The sequence below is a fragment of the Callospermophilus lateralis genome, chromosome 13 (genome assembly GCF_048772815.1).
Source record: "Callospermophilus lateralis isolate mCalLat2 chromosome 13, mCalLat2.hap1, whole genome shotgun sequence".
Lineage (NCBI taxonomy): Eukaryota > Metazoa > Chordata > Mammalia > Rodentia > Sciuridae > Callospermophilus > Callospermophilus lateralis.
The window spans coordinates 22,863,485-22,884,162 of record NC_135317.1 but is presented as its reverse complement, the minus strand read 5'-3'; the positions used below and the strand labels follow the sequence as shown (position 1 = coordinate 22,884,162).

General features: G+C 51.7%; 1 long non-coding RNA gene across 3 annotated transcripts in view; it reads left to right on the top strand.

Annotated features, from left to right (window-relative positions):
- The window catches only part of LOC143379300 (uncharacterized), a 37,968-nt gene extending 17,618 nt beyond the window's left edge, over positions 1–20,350 (top strand). For 2 of the 3 annotated variants that reach the window (XR_013154501.1, XR_013154499.1), the window contains exons 4-7: positions 16,429–16,718; positions 17,659–17,822; positions 19,095–19,295; positions 20,089–20,350. This is a non-coding gene — a long non-coding RNA (uncharacterized LOC143379300). The remainder of the gene's footprint in view (positions 1–16,428; positions 16,719–17,658; positions 17,823–19,094; positions 19,296–20,088) is intronic. The other variant, XR_013154500.1, reaches the window with a different exon arrangement.
- Positions 20,351–20,678: the final 328 nt, after the last annotated feature.

Sequence of the window (20,678 nt, the reverse complement as noted above, 5' to 3'; positions counted from 1 at the left end):
AGCATTTTCTCTTCATTGATAGTCTCATTCAGTTCTTCCTCCTTTGCCTTCAAGTGAACTTGTAAGTCTAGTAATCGTACATTCAAATTCATGTCTGTTGAAGCTCTGTTTTTCATGACTTGATGGTCACAGCTCAATTTTGACAGTGACATCTGAAGTTCCTCTTTTTCTTGACTCAATGATGACTTTTCTTTTTCTAAAGCTTCAACATGCATTTTAAGTTTCAGATTGTCTTCAGCAAGACGGTTATCCTGGTTTAAGCCATTTAGTCTCATGATTTCCTTCTCAGCATCAGCCAGGGCTTGTTTTAGCCTGAACACTTCTTCCACTGCTGAACTCTGAGGAAGGATTTTTCCCTTTTCTGCCACAGTAGAACTCTGCTCCAAAACTGACATTTCATGCTGATGATCATCTATGTCTGGACTTTGGTTTGGTTGAAGAGTCTTGATAGCATTTTGTACTTTGCAGATTTCACTTGTGTCAGAATGATATTTTCCCTGAGCCTCAGCAATCTGCCTCGAGTGACCAACTTCAGGTTCATATCTTGCAACTTTAATTGACAATCTGCTTGTTTCTTGTCGTGATAAAATTATGTCACTAAAATCCATGTCATCATCACGGAAGGCGGAAAAATGACTACTGATCCCGGAACCGAATGGAGCCAGAGCAGTTGTTGTTGGTACGCCACCAGCTCCTGAAGGTACCCATTGAGCAGCTGCCTGTAGTTGAAACACTTGATTTTGCAGTACAATCTGTCTTGCTTTAAGATGGCGGCTGATCTCTACCTCTTTCTGTTGCAGTTGATATTGGTAACTTACAGACTGATGGTTTATTTGCAGCTCTGATGCTTCATGCTTTTCTTCCAGATCAGTACAATACTTTTTCAGTCTTTCATTCTCACATCTTAGTGTGGAATCAGTAGTTTCCATTTCCTCTTCCCAGCAATGATGTAATGCTGCTTCTGGGTCTCCTAAGTCATCCAGAAGTATTTCCCTGGTGAAGCTGGAGATATGGCCAGTGAGGGAAGCCAAGCTGCTCCCCACCTGACCCAAGAAGTGGCCCAAGCCTGAGACCAGGCCTCCAAACCAGGACGACATCGCCGCCACTTCAGTGATCCATGGGACCAGCTCCAAACACCGCGTCCATCACCGTCCACTTCTCTGCCCCGAACGTCCTCCAGCGTTGCTAGGGTCAATTATGACCCAAGCGCTCAGAATTCCTCACAGCGCGAGGTTCCTGGGGCTCCACCAATACCAACCATCCCTCCCTGCCTCTAAACTCAGAAGCCGGTCCTGGGCTTTGACCGGGGGCTGGCAGCCAGTAGCACACTCACCCCCTGCAGGGCCTCTGCTTCTTCCCTGCACTTGCCTGTCAGCTATTGGCTCACAGGATTGGGCAGGGTTGGCTGGGAGGAGCTAGAGATACAGGAAAGTGTCCTAGTTTGAGTCCAAAGGAACTCCCAGGAAGAATCAATGTTGTAGTTGAAATCCAAAGGTAGTTCACTGGACAGTTCCCTCTTGTCTGGGAGAGGTGGATTTTTTGTTGCTTTCAGTTGCATTCAGTTGACAAGGTGAGGTCTCGCTCCATTACAGAACGCAATCTATTTAATTAAAAGTCCCCGATTCAAAAGTAAATCTCACCCCAAAACACCAGCGTAATTACCAGAGTAATATTTGGCCAATATGTGAGCATCATAGCTAACATATACAATTAATTTTAAAATCGGAGATGGCAGAGGCATCCCACACGTTCTATAGTCTCATGTCCAACTCAGGAACAAGAGATTCCTTTCTTCCACATCATTTTCCAGGCCTGAATCGAAATGACTCTCATCGTGGGGACTGACTCCAGCCACTCCAGAACATTCTCTCTTAGAGCCCTGAGCAGCTTTTCCCAGGCCTGGTGCAGACCACGCAGAACTCCTGAATCGGGGGCTGGGGGCGGCACTGAAAAACCAGCCTCTATCTCAGAGCCAAGCCTGTCCAAGGAAGGAACATGGCCTTTGTCCTTGGAAAAACCCACAGAGCACTCCTAAGCACATCCCCACCCTGCTAAGTTGTTTATCTACAAATAACAGGAGATATCTGCTGCCCCAGGTGTCCCTGACTCAGTCAGGCTAGGAGGGACCCATAGCAACCCCCTAGCAGCCACCAATCAGCATGAGACAGGGAAATACCTGGGATGCCAGATGACCCTCCCAGTAGTTTATGGTGGTTGATAACATGTTGGGAATCCATGTAGTTCAGCACGTACACCCCTCATGGCTTAAACCAATCAGTTCAAATGAATACCCCTTTTGTACTGACCAATCACCCGACCCAACTTGTTCCCGCCAGTGAATGTGCTAATCATGTTTTAGAGTTGTTATTTGATTTTCCCGCGGTGTGTGATGATTTGCTATGATGTATGTGAAGTCCCTGTCCTCTCCAAAGAATGTATAAAACTACTGCAAACCTGGGCTCGGGGCCTCTCAGCGTCACCAGTTGCTGTGTGTGCGCGCAGAGGACCGAGCTAGCTCGCAATAAACACCTCTTTGCTGCTTACATCGATCTTGGGTCTCTGGTGGTCTTTGGGGGTCCCGAATTTGAGCATAACAGCACCTCTCCTGTTGGACTTCCTTCCCCTGGTTTAGACCCTGAGAGGGGCAGGGAATCCAGAAAGCTGCATGTCTGCTGGAAGGTGAGCCTGAAAGGAGGCCAGTCCTGAGGCCCGGGAGGACTCCACCCTGTCAGGTCCTGAGAGCCCAGACTCATTATGGTGCCCCCTGGTGGGCAGGGAGTGAACCACGGTTAACAGAAGTCTCTCAGAGAACCAGGACCTGCTGGCCCCACCCGGTGGGTTAGTTTAGTCTTGTGTGGGGGTGTTTGAGAACTGGGATAGAACCCCGGTGCACTGAACCACTGAGCTCCGTCCCAGCCCTTTTTACTTATTTATAGTTTAAATCATGAGACGGGGTCTCACCAAGTTGCCTTGGGCCTTGCTAAGTTGCCTATGCAGTCGCACAATGGCCTAGGACCAGAATGAGGGCTGAAATGCACTGTTTGCTCTGAGGTCCTGAGGTCACGTTGGCAGAGTTGGTGACCCACCTCTGAGTCCCATCCCATTTTTTATACTTTGACTAGAGCTTTAGAGAATCCCAAGGGCCTGCTTGGATCTGTTCTTCCCAAAGCATACACCCAGTTGCCCACTGGCTGAGCCCTTGAAGTCTCCCTGCTCTCATGTGTGCGCCCTCCCCAGCAGCTGGATGGTGACATCTGAGGGACCCTGAGCAGTCTTCCACGTGCCAGCAGAGGTGGCTTGGCTGACGTCAGGTGCTCAGAGGGCCTGCCTCCCAGCGGTAGGCCAGGGCGGTAGGGAGCACATCTGAGACACCCTGGGCCTCTCCTCCAAGCCCACTGCCCCACGGAGTCACTGCAAAGCCCAGAGCCACCTGATCTGGGAACCTCTGTCTGTCCTCCAACATCCCTTTGTCACTGCTGTCCTCTCTGGGGTCGGGGGACCAGGTGGCACAGACAGTGCCTCATCTTCCCAGTGTTCCTGAAGCTCCTGCCCAGGCCAACCTACTTCAAAATCCCTCTAATCTGACGCTTTTCAGACGGACCCTCCTCTCCACCTCCAGGCAGAGGGAGCGCGTCCTACCCCAGCCTTCCAGCCCCTCTGATCTGACATGGGTAGGGCGTCACGGAGTCCTTAGAGCGTCATCACAGCGAGCAGAAGCTGCTCGAGACTGGAGCCCCTTGGCGACGGGCCAGACGCAGGTCTTCCATGGCCACATGGATGTGGGAAAGTGCATGCAGTTGTGAGGGACTTCACGTGTGGTGGCAGGGCTGTGTGTGACTTCACGTGTGGTGGCAGGGCTGAGGGACTTTATGTGTGGGTCAGGGCTGAGGGACTTCACGTGTGGGGGCAGGGCTGAGGGACTTCACGTGTGGGGTGGCAGGGCTGAGGGACTTCACGTATGTGGCAGGGCTGAGGGACTTCACGTGTGGTGGCAGGGCTGTGTGTGACTTCACGTGTGGTGGCAGGGCTGAGGGACTTCACGTGTGGGGGCAGGGCTGAGGGACTTCACGTGTGGTGGCAGGGCTGCTTGTGACTTTACATGTGGTGGCAGGGCTGAGGGACTTCACGTGTGGGGGCAGGGCTGTGTGTGACTTTACATGTGGTGGCAGGGCTGAGGGACTTCACGTGTGGGGGCAGGGCTGAGGGACTTCACGTGTGGTGGCAGGGCTGTGTGTGACTTCACGTGTGGTGGCAGGGCTGAGGGACTTCATGTGTGGGGGCAGGGCTGTGTGTGACTTCACTGTGGTGGCAGGGCTGTGTGTGACTTCACGTGTGGTGGCAGGGCTGAGGGACTTCACGTGTGGGGTGGCAGGGCTGAGGGACTTCACGTGTGGGGTGGCAGGGCTGAAGGACTTCACGTGTGGTGGCAGGGCTGAGGGACTTCACATATGTGGCAGGGCTGAAGGACTTCACGTGTGGTGGCAGGGCTGTGTGTGACTTTACATGTGGTGGCAGGGCTGAGGGACTTCACGTGTGGGGCAGGGCTGTGTGTGACTCTTGCACAGGGACATTTGCCATTTGGACCCTTTCCCCATGACAGCACTGGACACTGTACTTCATGACTGTGTAGAGGACAGTGAGTCCAGGCTGGACCACGTTCCTGTTTTCTCTTTGATCTTAGAAGTTATTAAAGCATTGTCCTGGGTCCCTGTGGCATATGGACCCCGAGTGCTGGGCTTCTTGTGCCTAATGGGAAAGTCTGTCCTGGGGTTCAACCCGGATCTTCAGGGAGTAGCTCTGGGGGTTTTTACAGTGATGGTCCCGTGTAGCCAAGACTGACGGAGTATGAGGGACGTGTCAGCATGCACACAGGGTCCCCCGATCCCCATCAGTCCTCCCCGCGCTCCTCAGTGTTGCCTGTCGGAGACTTTCTAAGTGTGTGCGGGTTCGTCTGGCTCCTGTGGCTCAGCACGACACCGAGAGACTTGCCCATAGCACACGTAGCACAAGCTCTTGTTGAAAACCCTTCTGGGCCACGTTCCATTGTGTGGACACAGAGAACTTTGTGCATCCCTCCTGCTGTCAGCAGACATTTGAGTTGAGTCGGAGGGTTCTGTCAAAAAGTCTGGTGAGCGCATCCTTGTACGTGTATCTTAGTGGGCAGACATGCTCATTGCTCTTGGGCTTATACATAGAAAACACATGAAGTAGGTATTTTTGATATGTATTTTCAGAATTGGAGTTAAGATTGTTTCCAAAGCGAGGTTGAAGATATTTACTCTCCCTTTTCCTGAGATTTGATTTTTTAGGATTGTTGTGACAGGGGTAGTAATGGTCACTGAACCAGGCTCTGCAGTCTCAGAGTGTGGTCCTAGGACCATTGGTGCCATGGAAATTCGAGAAATCATGGCACTGGAAAGAGACAAGCAGATTGGGAGGCGTGGAAATGCGAGATCTATCCAGCCAGGGCAGGCTCAGGGGCGTCTTTTCCAAAGACAGAGCACTGCTCTCTGTCCTCGGGACTCTCACAGTGCGAACTCCTGGGTTTCCAGACTTTCTCGGGGGAGTCTCCTTGCCGCCCCCCCTTTTCCAGCAGCTCTGCTTCCCGCCGTAGCGGCTGAGCTGCCTGATGACAGACCACAGCCCAGGAGCTCTCAGCTATCAACACAGGTAGAGCGGGCACCTTGGGAAGGAGTTGTGCTTCCTTTCCCACCTCTTGATGCTCAGGGAACACCTGCAACCTGCAGCGGCACCGTCCTTACCACGTTGGTCTCCTCTCCTGAGTAACACGTGAGAGGCTGTCTTTTTGTTAACCACTGTTTTTAGGAAACTCCTTAGGAAGAGCAAGGAATAAGCAAGCACCTAGCAAACAGCCGCAGTCACGCCAAGTATCATCTTAATTCCTCTTACCCAGGAGAACCACCCTCCAAAAAGGGTTTCTGGATCCCATTTTTCCAAGTCTGCACAGGCACATGGGCAATGCTTACCACATGACCTCTGTGACCTTTTCTATAATCTTCCTGTATCCTCGGTTTGTAAACAATAGTTACTCAAGTTCCATGTCGTTTTCTGGTTTGATCCAGTTACTGGATACATGGGTCACACAGAGGGAGGTTTGGTCTCCTTCACCATGTGCCATCTGCCAGGAGGGGCCAGGTCTTGTTGGCCACCTGTGGCTTCCCTTGGAAGTGTTAGGGGCATCTTTCATTTTATTTACCAACTGATAAAAATGCAGATAATACTCAAATACTACCCCACAATCTCATCTATGTTTAATCCAATTTACTCGATTTTAATTGTTAATTTTAGGTTATCCATAAACCAAGACATTGGACAATTGTAGGTAACAGTTCTAGCCTCTGTTCTTCCAGAGAAAGACCTAGAAGCAGTGGATAGTACACGTCAAACATTTTATAGAAATCAACACTCTACTGACTGACCACTTAGAAAAATGTGTGGGTTAGTAATTCTAAAGACATTTTTATTCTTATCTGTTTAACCAATTTAAACTGAACCTTTTAAAAAAATGTTTAAGACATATGGACTAAAAACTATTTGGATTCATTTATCAAATTTAAGAGTGCTCATTTATCTATAAGCCAACTTTGATACTACACGTGATATATATATATAAACACAACATACACACAGATGTACACAAATATTTAAAAATGATCAGGAAACAGATTTTATAGCTTTTCTTGAATGATTGACCTCTGCACAAAGACAATAGGAAAAACAGGATTAAAAACTTCAGTTGGGCAAAACAAGACTAATTGGAACAAAATGTACTAATTTAGGCTCACAGGACCAAATGTGAGTTTACCGTAGAAACCTTGAGACTCAACAAGACAGAGGTTTTGAATAAAAAATGACATGGACATAATTATTCCCAAGTTGTTATTGCTGTCCTTCAAATCATTCCTTATTTCTCCCCCAAAATCAAATCTGAATACTCTTTGGCATTGCCCCAGTTCCTTCCGTCAGTGGCAGTGAAGGATCTGGGCGGGCGCAGGAGCGGGAGCCTTGGCACCGGCTCTGATTCCTCTCTCACCCTCCTTGTTGGCATCAGCTGGAGTCGGAAGTCCAGGAGTGTTGGCCTTCAGGCCGCCTGAAGTTTGAGTCAGAATACTTGGACCCAAATAAACAACGGTATTTTGTCATCTTTTGAGTTTTTATTTTTTTAATGCTTGTTTTAGAACAATACATGAAAGTAGAATTTTGACCCTTAATCATTTTGCTTTTAGTGAAGACCCAGAAACAAAGCAATCTTAATCTGTCTTTCCATTGACCAACAATTTAAAAAACACATTTATAAAGTATATCCCATTTATGTTAAATCTGATTTACCCATTTTTAACTTAAGTTTCCCATGAAAACCAAATTTAGTTAACATTGTAAGCCATTCTTTTCTGTTCAAGAAAAATCCTAGAAGCAATGGACATTGTACTTAAACATTTTTATAGAAAACAATACCCTTCTCTGGCTAATCCCCTGGGAAAAAATGTGTGGGTTAGTCACTTCAAAGACTTTTTATAAAATTTTTGTCTCTTTAACCACTTTAAGTCACATGAGCTAAAATGTATTTGGATCCATATTTTTAATTTTATGAGCACTCTTTAATGCCAATTTTTGGTACCAGGTGCATGATATGTAGACACAAGCACACATGTAGACACAACTTAGAATACACAAGTGTGCACACATGTACCTGAAATTAGCAGAAAACAAAGATTTTATAGTTTTGTGGGTTTTTTTGGCTAGGTATGACTTCCACAGGTAGGATACAAAAAAGCTATATGGGTTTATTATACAGACTGTCAGATTCAGTGCTTTCGAGACTAAAATAGAGCTGTGAAGTTGAACCCTGGGAATAAAGTCTTGACAGTCATGGTGGATGCCAAGGTTCAGCTGGCTTCCTGAGGCAGATTCACTGCCCCATTACCACTCTTTATTTTCCTGCTTGGGACCCTTCCTCTAGTGAAAGTTAACCCTTGAACAACTGGCTTCTGAGTAGACACAGCGTAAAGAAAAACAGAGGGCAATAAACTTCAGTTACACAAAACAAGGCTAATTGGTTCAGGAGAAAAGGTGAATTTACCATAAAAAATAAACTTGGGCTCAGAAAAATATGACGACTACAGAAAGGGCACACACACAGAACAGCTGTATCAGACCAGAGGGCACCTTCAGGTCAGATCAGGGTCAGCCCAGGTATTTAAAGAACGTGGGAGTCTGTGAAGTCCCAAGAAAAAGAAAACTTGCCCATTTGGGCATCTCTCCATTTTCCTTCCCTGGGCGGTATGGAGAGAGAGGAGGAGATCATTTAGGGAGGAACTTGCTGAAAGACAGAACCCTAGAGGACAAGAAAGGAGAAAACAGGCTTGAATGTCCCCTAGCAGCTTGGACTTCAGGTGACACCTTGTTTTTCTTCTTCTGTTCCCCCCACTTCATTGTCCCAAGGCACACAGAAGAGGAGGTCACACAAAACGCCCCCTGGCCGTGTCCCTGAGGGAAGCTTAGGAACTAAGAGGCCGAAGGCGCACCCATGTAAACCTCGGCCCAGTTAGAGGTGCCATCCCAGGGGTGAATTGCCATTTCGCTATACAAAGTCACCGGGAACTGCAGGTGAGGGCTCATTTGGACTCTAGCACACGCCGTGAAGCCGCAATAGTTTCACACTCACACACACACTCAGGACTTCTAAACACTGTCTTCCACTGGGTTCCCCATACTGATAGCTCCCTCGTGGGAGCCCCTGATACTGATGGCTCCCCAGCAGGTGGCACGGAGGTGACCAAGCTCCCCTTCCGTCCTACGGACAGGCCTGACTGAGGCCTCAGGTCCCAGGACTTATCTGTATCCTGACCACTGTGGGTGCTGGTCCAACTCTCCAGGGAGTCCCCCAGGCGAAGGAGACCCCAAAGCTATCGGGTGCCGTCATCTCATTTGATTTGAGGGGCACTGCACACTCCGGCATAAGCAGCCAGCAACACCAGTGGCGCAAGGGGCCAGGGTGATTGTCACTTCCGGTCAGGGAACCAAAACATTGCAGGAAACAGATGGCAGAGAAACACCAGCAGCGCTGGGAGAGGAGAATCCAGACTCTGTTTCCCTCCAGCAGGCCCGGAGGAGAGCAGACTCCAGCTCTGAGCCCTGACCAGGCTCTCACAACATTTATAGGTCATTTGGCGTCATCTTGGACCCGTCCTGTCACTGGGGCTTTTGTCTTTTTAAAAAGTTCCCAGTCTGTGTGGCTGAAGGCCTTGTGGGGCCCCCAACATAGAGCACTCCCAGAGACAGCAGAAGGGCCCTTCCACAGGCTCCTTAGACCTGGAGGCCTGGCCCAGGGCTGTTTGCATATCAAGAGGGAGAAGGCAGACTCCAGGGGCAGTCATTTAGGCCCCTGGAGGAAGGCTGGGCGGAGGAGAGCTGACCCTTGCCGGCCCTGGTTTCTTAGGGTGTCTGCAGTTTCCTCTCACAGCCAGGTCTGGTTTCGCCGTCACTTCACCTGTGACATGTCTCAGAGCTGGGGTGGCACAGGGGGCACAGATTGTGTGAAAGGGGAGAGACCTTCGCCCGAGAGGGTGCCTGAGCTCTCCTGGGATCAGTGAGGTGCAGGGACACTGGGTGCTGCACACAGACGTGTCTCTGCTCAGACTTCAGAGCCTGTAATGCAGCGGGAAGACTCCAGGCAGCTCTGGACCCCGACCTTCCAGGGGGTGAAGTAAAGATCTCCACTGAGCTGGGTGTGGTGCCGCAGGTCTGTCATCCCAGTGACTCTGAAGGCTGAGGCAGGAGGGTCACAAATTCGAGGCCATCCCCAGAACTTAGCAAGACTCAGTCCCATGGAAACGGGAAAGGGTCTGGGAGTCCGCCCGACAGCAGTCTCCGGTGCATGGCTCTTGGCTTAGAGGTGGTTGATCCCAGAGATGGTGACAGACCTCCGGGGTGGGAAGCAGGCCAGATGGGGGTCTGTGAAACTGGGCTTGGCAGGCAAGCAGAGGCATTTTCCACTTAAATTCCTTTGCTACCTTGTGTTTGTCAACAGATTTTCAAGATAAGTATTTCTCTTTTAAAACCTTTGCATTCATACAAATGTGCTCAAAATAGAAACATGACTCAAAAACCAAGAATATTCCAAAATATTCTAACACAATTATTCACAGACAACACGAGCCACCCCCCAAGCCCCTCAAATGTGCTCAGCACCAGTGGGAACGGATGTCCTGTGGATCCTTCCAGATCTGGGATCCTTTGCACATATGCCAGTGTGCCACAGCCGTGTGTGTGTGTGTGTGTGTGTGTGTGTGTGTGTGTGTGTCTCATGACTCCACAGCTGCTTGTCACTGGGCAGCACAACGACACCCATACCATGAGCAAGCACAAGTTATCAACTCTGCCGCTAGACGTGTGGTGGTGGCTGGTACCTTGTCCCCTACCCCTGTCACCAGCACTTTGCATTCCACACTTCCTATGCTGTGCTGCTGGTTCTTGGGCTACAGTCTCAGAAACGGAAGCCCAGGTCAGAGTTCTGCCCGTCTTTGCATCATTCATGCATATTTCTGGACCACCCTCCCCAGACGTGACAACCTGTACCCCACCTTCTCAGCAGCACTGAGCAAGGTGATCCTAAACCCTGGGGCAAGATAGGAGGCCAGGCCGAGGGCAGACTCCTGTTTTGGCTTGTTCCCCTTTAAGGGGGAGACTCAGACACTTCCACTGTTACTCATCTTTCTTCTTTGGAAATCTGCTCCTCCACTGTCTCATTTTCTCTTGTAGTGTTGACAATCTCAGGCCTGGCAGCCCCAGCTAGGCCCCTGACTCCTGGGCATACACATGTCCATGCACAGCGGTGCTTGCTGGACCTGAGAATCATGGTGGGGGTCCTCAGGCTGCCCCCTCCCAGAGTCCCCTTGGCTGTCATGAGAGAACGCACCCCGATGTGAGCAACACTCAGCTTGAAGAGGACCTTTCTATGGCTCTGCCGAGGGTCCCAGCCCGTGAGCACGCCCTCTGTAGAAGTCAGATGCTTAACAAAAATTCAGTGTCTTTCCATCCTGCTTCCTCCCAGCAGGCCTGGGTGTGGTGTGGTGTGAGCCGTGGTGTGAGGTCTGGTCATGTGAGGTACAGGGGCCAAATCCTGGGAGCAAGGGATATTGCATGGTGAACCCCAGTAAAGCTCAGCAACCCCCAGGGGCACAGGGAGACCTGAATGTTCCTGGTGAAGGTTTGTAGTGTGAATTAGGAACAGTCTCAAGGGACATCTCTGACGTCTCAGGAAATGTTCTGGGTTAGAAAATGGATCCTTCAACCCACCCCTTCAACTCCTGCAATGGAAACTGCCCAGTGGAGAATGCTCCTGCCCACTCTTCCTCTACGGGGGGGGGGGGGGGTCGAGGGCACAAGGGTCGAGGTCAGTAAGTGGACTTGGTGGCCATCGTTCCTTGCCACATCTGTCCTGGGAGGGCTGAGGCTTCTTGCTCACTTGTCATCACAGGGTGGCCACAGGACATGCCTGAGATAGGGCCACAGCAGCACCTGGCGTCACAGTGCCTGCCCCAGAGTTGGGGCTCATCTTCACCCTAGACCAGTGGCCACTTCAATCCACAGGAGATGGAGGGAACCAGGAGGGTCCCTTGGGTCTGCCCCTCCACTGGCCTGGCAGCCCAGGACCAGATGGATCCTCAGCTGTGCCTACTAGAACTTTGAAGAAGAACTAACGCCAGTCCTCAAATTATTCCACGAAACAGAAAGGGAGGGAACACTCCCGATTTCATCCTATTGTGGGAACTATAAAGTGCAGGGTCCACCTTCAGAATACAGTATTTAGGCGTAAACACAAAGGGATGCAAGAAAAGGAGGAGAAGTAGAGTGGAAAGTCACAAGCAGTCACCCTGGAGGGCAGGAGAGCCCAGCCCTGGAGGGCAGGAGGGGAGGGGGAAGGACGGCCGCCAACAAAGATAGACCCAGCAGTCAGGAAGACGCACGTCCCATGGCACTGACCCATGGGGAACCAGGGAGGGACCGGGCACTCAGGGAATGAAATCGATTGTTCCTGCTGTGGGTGTGCCTGCTCCCCAGACGCCCAGTCTCGCAAGATTGGCAGTAAAAAGCCTTGATTTGTGACCCTTGTGTCTCTCAGTCCATCCTTTGGGTTTGGGCAGGTGAGTGTGTCTAACATTATGAGGCCAATATCCTCCTGATACCCAAACCAGGCGAGGCACCTCAAGGAAAGATATCCCCAGGAAGGCATTTCAGACCATATTCAGAAACACACTAAGAAGATCATACTCTTTGATCAAGTTGGTTTCATCCCAGGGATGCAAGGTTGTTTCAACATGCATCAGTAAAGATCATTCACCACATAAATAGAATTGAGGAAAATCAAATGATCATTTCCATCGGTTCAGAAGAAGCCTTCAACAACATCCAGCACCCACTCATGTTAAAAATGCTGAGAAACTGGGGATAGAAGAAACTTAGGTCAACATTATAATGGTCTGTACGTCAAAGCCAAAGCCAACATATACTGAACAGAGAAAACTGAAAGCATTTCCTCTAGGATCAGGAGCAAGGCAAGGATGCCCACTCTCACCACTTCCATTCAACAAAGTTCTGTAAACTCTAACCACAGCAATCAGGCAAGAGAGGGCGATAAAAGTGAAATAATAGAAAAAGAAGTCAAATCATCTCTGATGACATGATCCTGTATCTAGAAGACCCAAAAATATCTCACTGGAAGTCTTTCAGAGCTGATAGATGAGTCCAGCAGTGTAGCAAGATACAAGGTCAACACCCCTGAATCAATACATTTTCTATACTCCCAGAGTAATTCTGCTGAGAACGAAATCAGGAAAATCATCCCATTCATTATAACCCCCCAAAGCAACCACAATAGCAAAGTAATAAATCTAACCAAGGAGGTGAAGTAGTCTATCCTTAAAATAAGAGAACCCTGAAAAAGAAATTGAAAAAGTTGGAAAGACCTCCCCTCCCGTGCAGGATGAGTGTCAGTGTGCCATACTACCAAAACCAACACGCAGTTCCCATCAAAGCGCCCACGACCGTCTGCACAGAACTTGATAAACAGTCCTAAAGTTGACAAGGAAGACTGAAAAGACCCAGAACAGCGGAGCCATCCTGAGGTGGGTGGCGAGGCAGGAGGCGTCTCAACACCCGATCTCAGACTGTGACCGAGAGCACAGTGACAGAACCAGCATGGCCCGACACCAAAACAGACGTGAGTCAGTGGAATGGAGTAGAAGACAGAGCACACTCACACTGGTCCAGCCCTTGACATTCAACAAAGGGCCAAAAACATACGCTGGAGAAAAGACACCCTTTTAACAAACAGTGCTGGGAAAGCTGGGCATCCACATGCAGGAAAATGAGGGGATCCCAACTTCTCACCTGCAAAAAGCCAACTCAAAGTGGACCAAAGACTTAGGATCAGACCAGAAACACTGAGAGTGCTAAAAGAAAGTGATGGGCCCAGGAACCAACTTATTAATAAGACCCCTGAAGCTCAAGGAAAAAACCCCCAAGAATCAATAAGTAGGACAGCATCAAATAAAAACCTCCTGCACAGCCAAGGGACCAAGAGCACAAGAAAGCCCAGAATAGAGAAGCTCTTTGCCCACTGCCCTTCCAGACTACATGGGTGGCTCAAAAAGCAACACACAAAACCAACAATCCAACCAATAAATGGGCAAGAGGACTAAACAGAGCTTCTCACATACAAGAAGACGTACAAATGGGCAAGAGACATGCAAATAAATAAATAAATAAATAAATAAATAAATAAATGGAAAGTTCAGCATCCCTAGCAATTAGGAAAATGCAAATGAAAAACTACACTGAGATTTTTATCTCACTCTAGCCAGAATGGCAGTCATAAAGAATACAAATGACAATAAATGATGATGGAGAAATGGGGAAGAAGGTACCCACCTACGTTGTTGGTGGCACCAAGCTATTCCACACCTCAGTACTTACCCAAAAGAACTAAAATCGGCATACTATAGAGATAACAGCCACTATAATGTCTGTATCAGAACAATCCACAATAACAGATTATGGAGCAAGCCCAGGTATCCATAGACAAACGTATAGAAACACAAATGGATAAAGAAATGGGATATATGTACACACAGTGGAGCTTTCCTCAGCCATCAAATAGAAATCACAGCATTTGCTGATAAATGGATGGAACTGGAGAAGAGCATGCTACCTGAAATGAGTCAGGCTGAGAAAGTCAAAGGTCAGACATTTTCTCTCATTGTATGGAAGCTAGAGAGAGAGGGAGAGAGAGAGAGAGAGACACAGAGAGAGAGACAGAGAGAGAGAGAGAGAGAGAAATTGAAAAGGGGGATCTCATGAAAACAGAAGGGAGACTGATAAGAGTAGATCTCAAGGGGACTGGGGGAGGGAGGGGAGGACCTGGAGTGCCGGGGAACCAACGGTCCCACATTCAGCCTGGTTGACTGTGCCCCAGTGGACCCGTTGTGTGCACCGTTACAACGTACTGTTTTAAACATAATGATACAGAGGGAGATCAGTAGAGAAGGCTCAGGGGAGGGCAGGGGAGGAAAAGGGCGGATTGGGAGGGAGACTGACGGGACTAGGTTGTGTGCGTGCACACTGCTTTGCCTCCTGTGAGCAGCGTTCAAGGGCTGCAGTCTGCCTGGAAGAATCGGAACGGAAAGCTGCTAGCACTTCACGCTCATCCCCCGCGTTCACGTAGATGGAGGGGCAGCCCAGGTGTGCACCTGCAGGTGAAGGATAAGAAACACCTGGGAGCCCGGATGGACGTCATCAGCATCAAGACGCCCTGGATCCGACCCCAGTGCAGCAGGGACGCCCAGCAGGCGTCACCTCAGTGAGGATGAGTGCTCAGGGAGTCTCAGGAGTCCTTCAGGCTGATCCAGGAGCTGAGGCTGGCTCCTGGCCTGGCGGGGACACTGCGACCTGCAGCCTGGGCTTCAGAGAGGCAGGGAGAGTAGGCTCTGGAGATCTAGCGGTGGGGCCTGCTCTTGCAGCACTGCAGCCCGTAAAACCATGCAGTGCGGGTACCAGGCACAGGAGGTGCTCTCACGCCAACAAGGAACCGGAGCAGAATGAGACAAAACCCCAAAGGCTGTGGGGTCCCTGTTTGTGCCACAGGGACTGCCTCCTCAGGGCCCGCCTGGTTTTGTTCTGCTTCGGCTTGTTTTGTCCAGCGTCCAGCAGGGGCAGCCCCGGCCTGCACACGTGCCCTGGCCTGAGCTGCAGGTCTGAGGAGGCTCCTCCTGGGGGCTGCTGTGGGCACAGGCTCTCTGCCAGGTCCCTGAGGGTCTCGGCCCGCGTCCTGCTCTAGTGAGCACCATTGCCCGGGATGCTACATGGAGCACTTTCTTGCACAGAGGACAGCACGGCTCCCGGGCCGCCTCAGTGAGTTACAGGGGAAATCCACAGGAAGTCTGCTGAAGTTATGGTCGCCTCTCCTCTTTGGCCGACGAACGTAGAGTATTCACACGGAGATATTTCTTCCAAATTATTCTGAAATAACAGTGAAAGTGTAGAAACCTCAAGGCAGGTGGGCTACTCCTTCTCTGGAGCCAGTGAAATGTCCCAGTGCTAATCTAATAAGCCTTCGTCCTACCCAGAAGTTAGGGCAGGGAAGTCACGCTCGCCCCGCCTGCCCGGCCATTGGGCAGGGTCCTGGCCTCCACCCAGGATGTGATGACCAACACAGAGGACTCTCAGAGACACGGAGGCTGCCAGCTGCTGGCCAGAGGCCCCCCCACTGTTGCCTTGGGAGCTGTTGGGTCTGGTCTCTTGGGACGGAGTCCCATCACTCGTAGGTCCGTGGAGCTTTCCAGTAGATCCCTGAAAAGCAGCACACCCTGCTATGAGAAAGGCCCCTCTGCAGCTCACAGCAGGCCCCAGAGGCTTCGCCCAGCACCCCCCCCCGCCTTCCCTCAGGGACTGAGCCACCCCCTGCACCTCCCTCCAGAGTGGGTGCTTCCTCTACTTGCCGCGTTCCCACCACGAGTGGTGAATTCTCCTACCTGTTGAAACTGGCTGTGATCCTGGTGTGTGGTTAGGGCCTGAGCCGTCTGGGAGAAGCTCCTGTTGATGCAGCAGGTAACGTGACTAGACGGTGAGAGCTGTGACCTGTCCTCCATCCCGGCTTGAGCCGGGTGGTGCTGAAGGCAGGTGGACTGGCTGGAGGTGGTGGCCCCGGGCTGTGCCCTGGAAGGGTGCGTCTCCCTTGTGCCCTTCCCCTGGGCCCCTCTGCTTCATGGCTTCCATGTCCTGAGCTGCTTTCCGCCATGATGTTCCACCTCACCTCCAGCCCAGAGCAGTGGAGTCGCCCATCCGTGGACTGAAACTCTGAAACCATGAGCCAAAATGAACTGTTCCTTTAATACTTGCTCTTGTCAGGTCCTTGGGTCGCAGTGACAAAGAGCTGACTAACACCTCTTGGGACAGTGATCACTGGGCTTTGAGCACGGCTTTCCCAGGACAGTGGCACAGTGAAGGTCCCTGGAGTGGACTCAGGTCAGCTCACGCTCCTAAGTACCCGGGGGATCTGGAGAGCCTGGTGTGAAGGAAGCGTGGCTTAGCTCAGACCGCGGCACTGTGTCCCGTGTAGGAGTGCCACCATCAGGACCCAGGTCCCTGCTGGGTGGAGGAGCCAGTCACTCTTCACGGTCTCTTTCCTCTTAGCCAAGGTAAGTGACAGGACTCTGGGGGACTTTGGTCACCCTACATGCAGCCCATGCCTCCTGAAGTCCCGGCAGTGGCTCTCAGTACCTACTGTTCCACAGCTCAGGGACGTGCATCACTGGAGCCCTGGGCTTGAGTGGCTGCCCAACCACGTGGAGGGGGACAGAGGAGGAGGCCAAAGGACACTCCGTGGAGGGTGTGCAAGCGGGTGGGAGACAGGACAGGGAGCACAGGGATCCTGTTGGGATGGGAAGGTTTGGGTACAGCTCAGGCTAGGGGGAGAACTAGGGGAGCCCACGCACAAGTGGTGACATGAGAACTGGAAATGAGTGGGGGCTTCTCAGGGTGAGAGGGGTGGGGTTGTGCCAGGCAGAGGAGGAGCAAAGCTGATGCACAGTGTGGGCCCAGGAGTCTCCTGTGGCCACTGGAGCTACCGTGGGGAAGGGCAGCTCAGATAAGGCGGTGGGCAGCTGTAGCCACATGGCGACCACTGGTGCTGTGTCCCCTGGACACCCCCGTCTAGCTATTCCAGGTTGTCTCACAGAGAGCCTTTGAGTTACAAGGACACGCGCCCCTGTCAGTGTTATGGAAATTCTTGGGGATTAACGGCTGCCCTCAGAGCCAGGGGACGGTGCATCAGCCTTACTGATTGCCAGAGGGAGTTTGCGTGAGATGAAGTCAAGAGTCTCCGTCTAGAGTCCTTAGATGTGAGGTGTCCCCCAAACTCACGTGTGAGACGATGGAAGGTTAGGCTTGGGTTCTGAGAGACTTAACCCAGTCGGTGAAAGGATCCCTGATGGGATTAGCTGAGTGGTGACTGCAGGCTGCAGGAGGTGGGTCACTGGGGGTGACCCTTGGGAATACATATTTGGGAGCTGAACCTAGTCTCTCTCTGCTTCCTGATCATGTCCTGAGCCACTTCCCTCCGCGACACTCTTCTGCCAGGATGTCCTGCCTCACCCTGAGCCCAGGAATGGAGCCAGCTGTCTGAACACCTGAACCATGAGCCCCAGGTCAACTTTTCCTTCTGGTAGCTCTTCTTGTCAGGACTTTGGGTCGTAGCAGTGAGGAGCTGACTAAGACCTCTCCAAATCTGCTACAAGCTTCAGGTAAGAACTTGCTGGAGTCATGACACGGCAACCTGCTTCTTCAGCTGTGCATGGAAATTCTCAGGGGAGAATATGGTGTACTCCTGGCTTAAGTCCCTAAAAACATCCTGCATTGGTGGCAAAAGTTCCAGGTTTCCGTGTGCCTACTGAGGGGTGAATGGCTGAGACATCTTGCTCTTGGTTCTTACTGCAGATGGGTCTCAACCGTGTCCCACGAGTTAGATTTAGCCTGAATAAGGAGTAGCTTAGAAGGCCTCAGAAGCCATTGCTGCTCCAGGGCTAATGATCTACAAATAAACAGGTGCCTAAGGAGACGCACTTAGGCGCTTTTCAACTCTACCCACTTGGGCTTTGTGGCACGTAGGGAAGGCAGGGCCATGTGTCTCTCTTGTGCCTGATTTAAGTGCTTGCTGGATATGACAGAAGGATGCCCACCTGTTTGTCCTTCTGTGAGACGAGTTGGTGACCTTACGACTGTGTTAGTCAGCTTTAAGTTGCTGTGACAGAAATACCTGACAAGAACAGCCTAGAGGGAAAGTTATTTTGGGCTCATGGTCTCAGCGGTCTCAGTCCATGGACAGCCAGCTCCAGTCCCTGGGGCTCGAGGTGAACATCATGGTGGAAGAGGGTGGTGGAGGCAAGCAGCTTAGGTCATGGCAGAGAGGAAGCAGAGAGAGACTGTGGAGCCAGAGCCAAGGTAGGGTCCCTAAGGATACCCCGCCCCCTGCTCGGTGATGGCTTCTCCCGGCCATGCCGCACCTCCTGCAGTCACTGCCCACGAGCCACTTGAATGACTGATCCACCAGATGAATCATCTGCTGCTGCGGTCCAGCCCTTGCAGTCTAGTCGTTGCCCCTCGGAGCGGCCCTGATCTTTTCAGGGGGCGCCTCATATCCAGACCCTGACCTTGGCTCGTCCTCTCACTTGGAGTCTGTAAGCTAGCTCTCTTCGGGCGCACCAGTCTGACTGACTGAAACCCCAGACATCTCTGTCGCTCACAGCTCTGAGGGGTCCTCAGAACCAGAGCCTCTGGCGCCTGCAGCCTTTGCCCCAGACCTGGGGGCTCGTGGGCCTGCCCTCACTCTGCGGCCCTCAGGCTCCCGAGCAGGGCTGCTCCCAGGGGCAGCCCTCTGCCCCGCTACCCTCCACAGGCTGACTCTCCACTTCCCTCAGTGCGGGGCCACCCCGCCCCAGGGCCTGCCGACAGCTTTGCACCCTGTGCTGATCTCGCAGGAAAGCCATGCGGCTCCAACACAGTCGCCTCCTCCACAGCAGGTGACAGGCGCTGGGAAGCGCAGGCCCCAGGGCCTGCCTGTCACTCAGGTCTTCAGGAGCCAGAGTGACCCTGGAGGTGTGGTGCGATGTCTGAAGCAACAGAAGGCCCCACCCGGGCCCTCCTCAACTTGGTGAAAATGTCACAAAGCCGTCACTGTGACATTCCTCTCTCGGTCGGCTGGGCCCTCTGACTCCCGTGTAAGTAAAGAAATCTGCAAACGCATGCAGCGCTATTGTCCCGGAGTTACTCTGTTGGCTCTGGAAGCAGCTGCACCTAAGTTAGCCATCGGCCTCAGGCAGGGAGGGACACGGGTTGGTCCCCAAGCGCAGAATCCCACAGAGCCCAGACGGAGCCTTAGGAATGGGTCAGACAGGCCTCCAGCTTCTCAGTGCTGAGGTGAGGGGCAGAACCATCCAAAGTCCCAGGGCTTCCGGAACGACACTTTTGCCCTCTGGAATTTACACATGGGCACTGACAGTTGGGCAGCCCAGCAAGCTGCCCCGGGGTTGTCGTCAAATGGTCTCCGTTTCTGATTGTCCAGCTTTCTACCCAAGGCTGCCTCCCATCATGGCTGGACCATCTTCCTGGTAAGGAGACTGGGTGGGAAATGCCAGAACTTGTTTGCTCTGCAGAGTGTCCTGTGAGGTGGGACAGAGTCTGCAAAGTGCTCAAGGCGTCAGTCCTGCTCCTTAGGCAAGAGTCCTCACCCTCACAGCAGAGTCCAGCGCTGTCTCTCAGACAGGTGACACAGCGCCCTGACTCAGCCTGAGCCATGGAAGAATCCTGTTAAATGGTCTCCTTGTGAGCAACACTGACTTTAAAAGTTGAAGTCTTAGTATATGGAAATGTCTTTCAAATGTTCACATCAAAAGATGATTTCATCTTTATAATCAATAATTTAAGAAATTGCCAGTGAAATCTCTCTCTCTCTCTCTCTCTCTCTCTCTCTCTCTCTCTCACACGCACACACACACACACATTGTCTTTTAGCTCATTGCCCTGGGGGCTGTTTGAAGACCCCATCTGAGGACCAGTGATGGGCCGTGCTGAGTCTGGCCTTGCAGGACAGAGGACTCCAGTTAAACTCAACCTGGCCACTGACCAGCTCTGAACATCAGGTGGGCTGCTAAACCTCTCTGAGCCCCAGGCTGCTTTTCAGCAGAGAGGGGTCCCTCCTCCTTTGGGTGGTGGTGAGGGTCACAGGAAGCATGGGTGGGTGCGGGGCCCATGACAGACACCCACTGAGAGCACTGCTGGCTGAGCGCTGGTGGAGCAGGATTCGGAGCCTCAGTTCTGAGATGAGCTCCGTGATCTCTAGGACTGACTGTGGCTTGGGCAATAGCTGCTTCTGGGCTGTCAGCGTGGAGTCCTTGGGCTTAGGGAGAGCCCCCAGAGGCCATGCCGCTCTCTCTGACCTGCAGGGGTGCCCCTCAAGCTCACCCAGGCTCTGCCATGCCCGAGGTCCTCCACCGAGGCTGGTCTGGCGATGCCCGTAACCCAGATGAGGCTCTGGTGGCATCCCCAGGTGCGTTTGTGCCCGAGCAGGCAGAAGCATCGACCGCCTTTCACTGCTGGTGAAA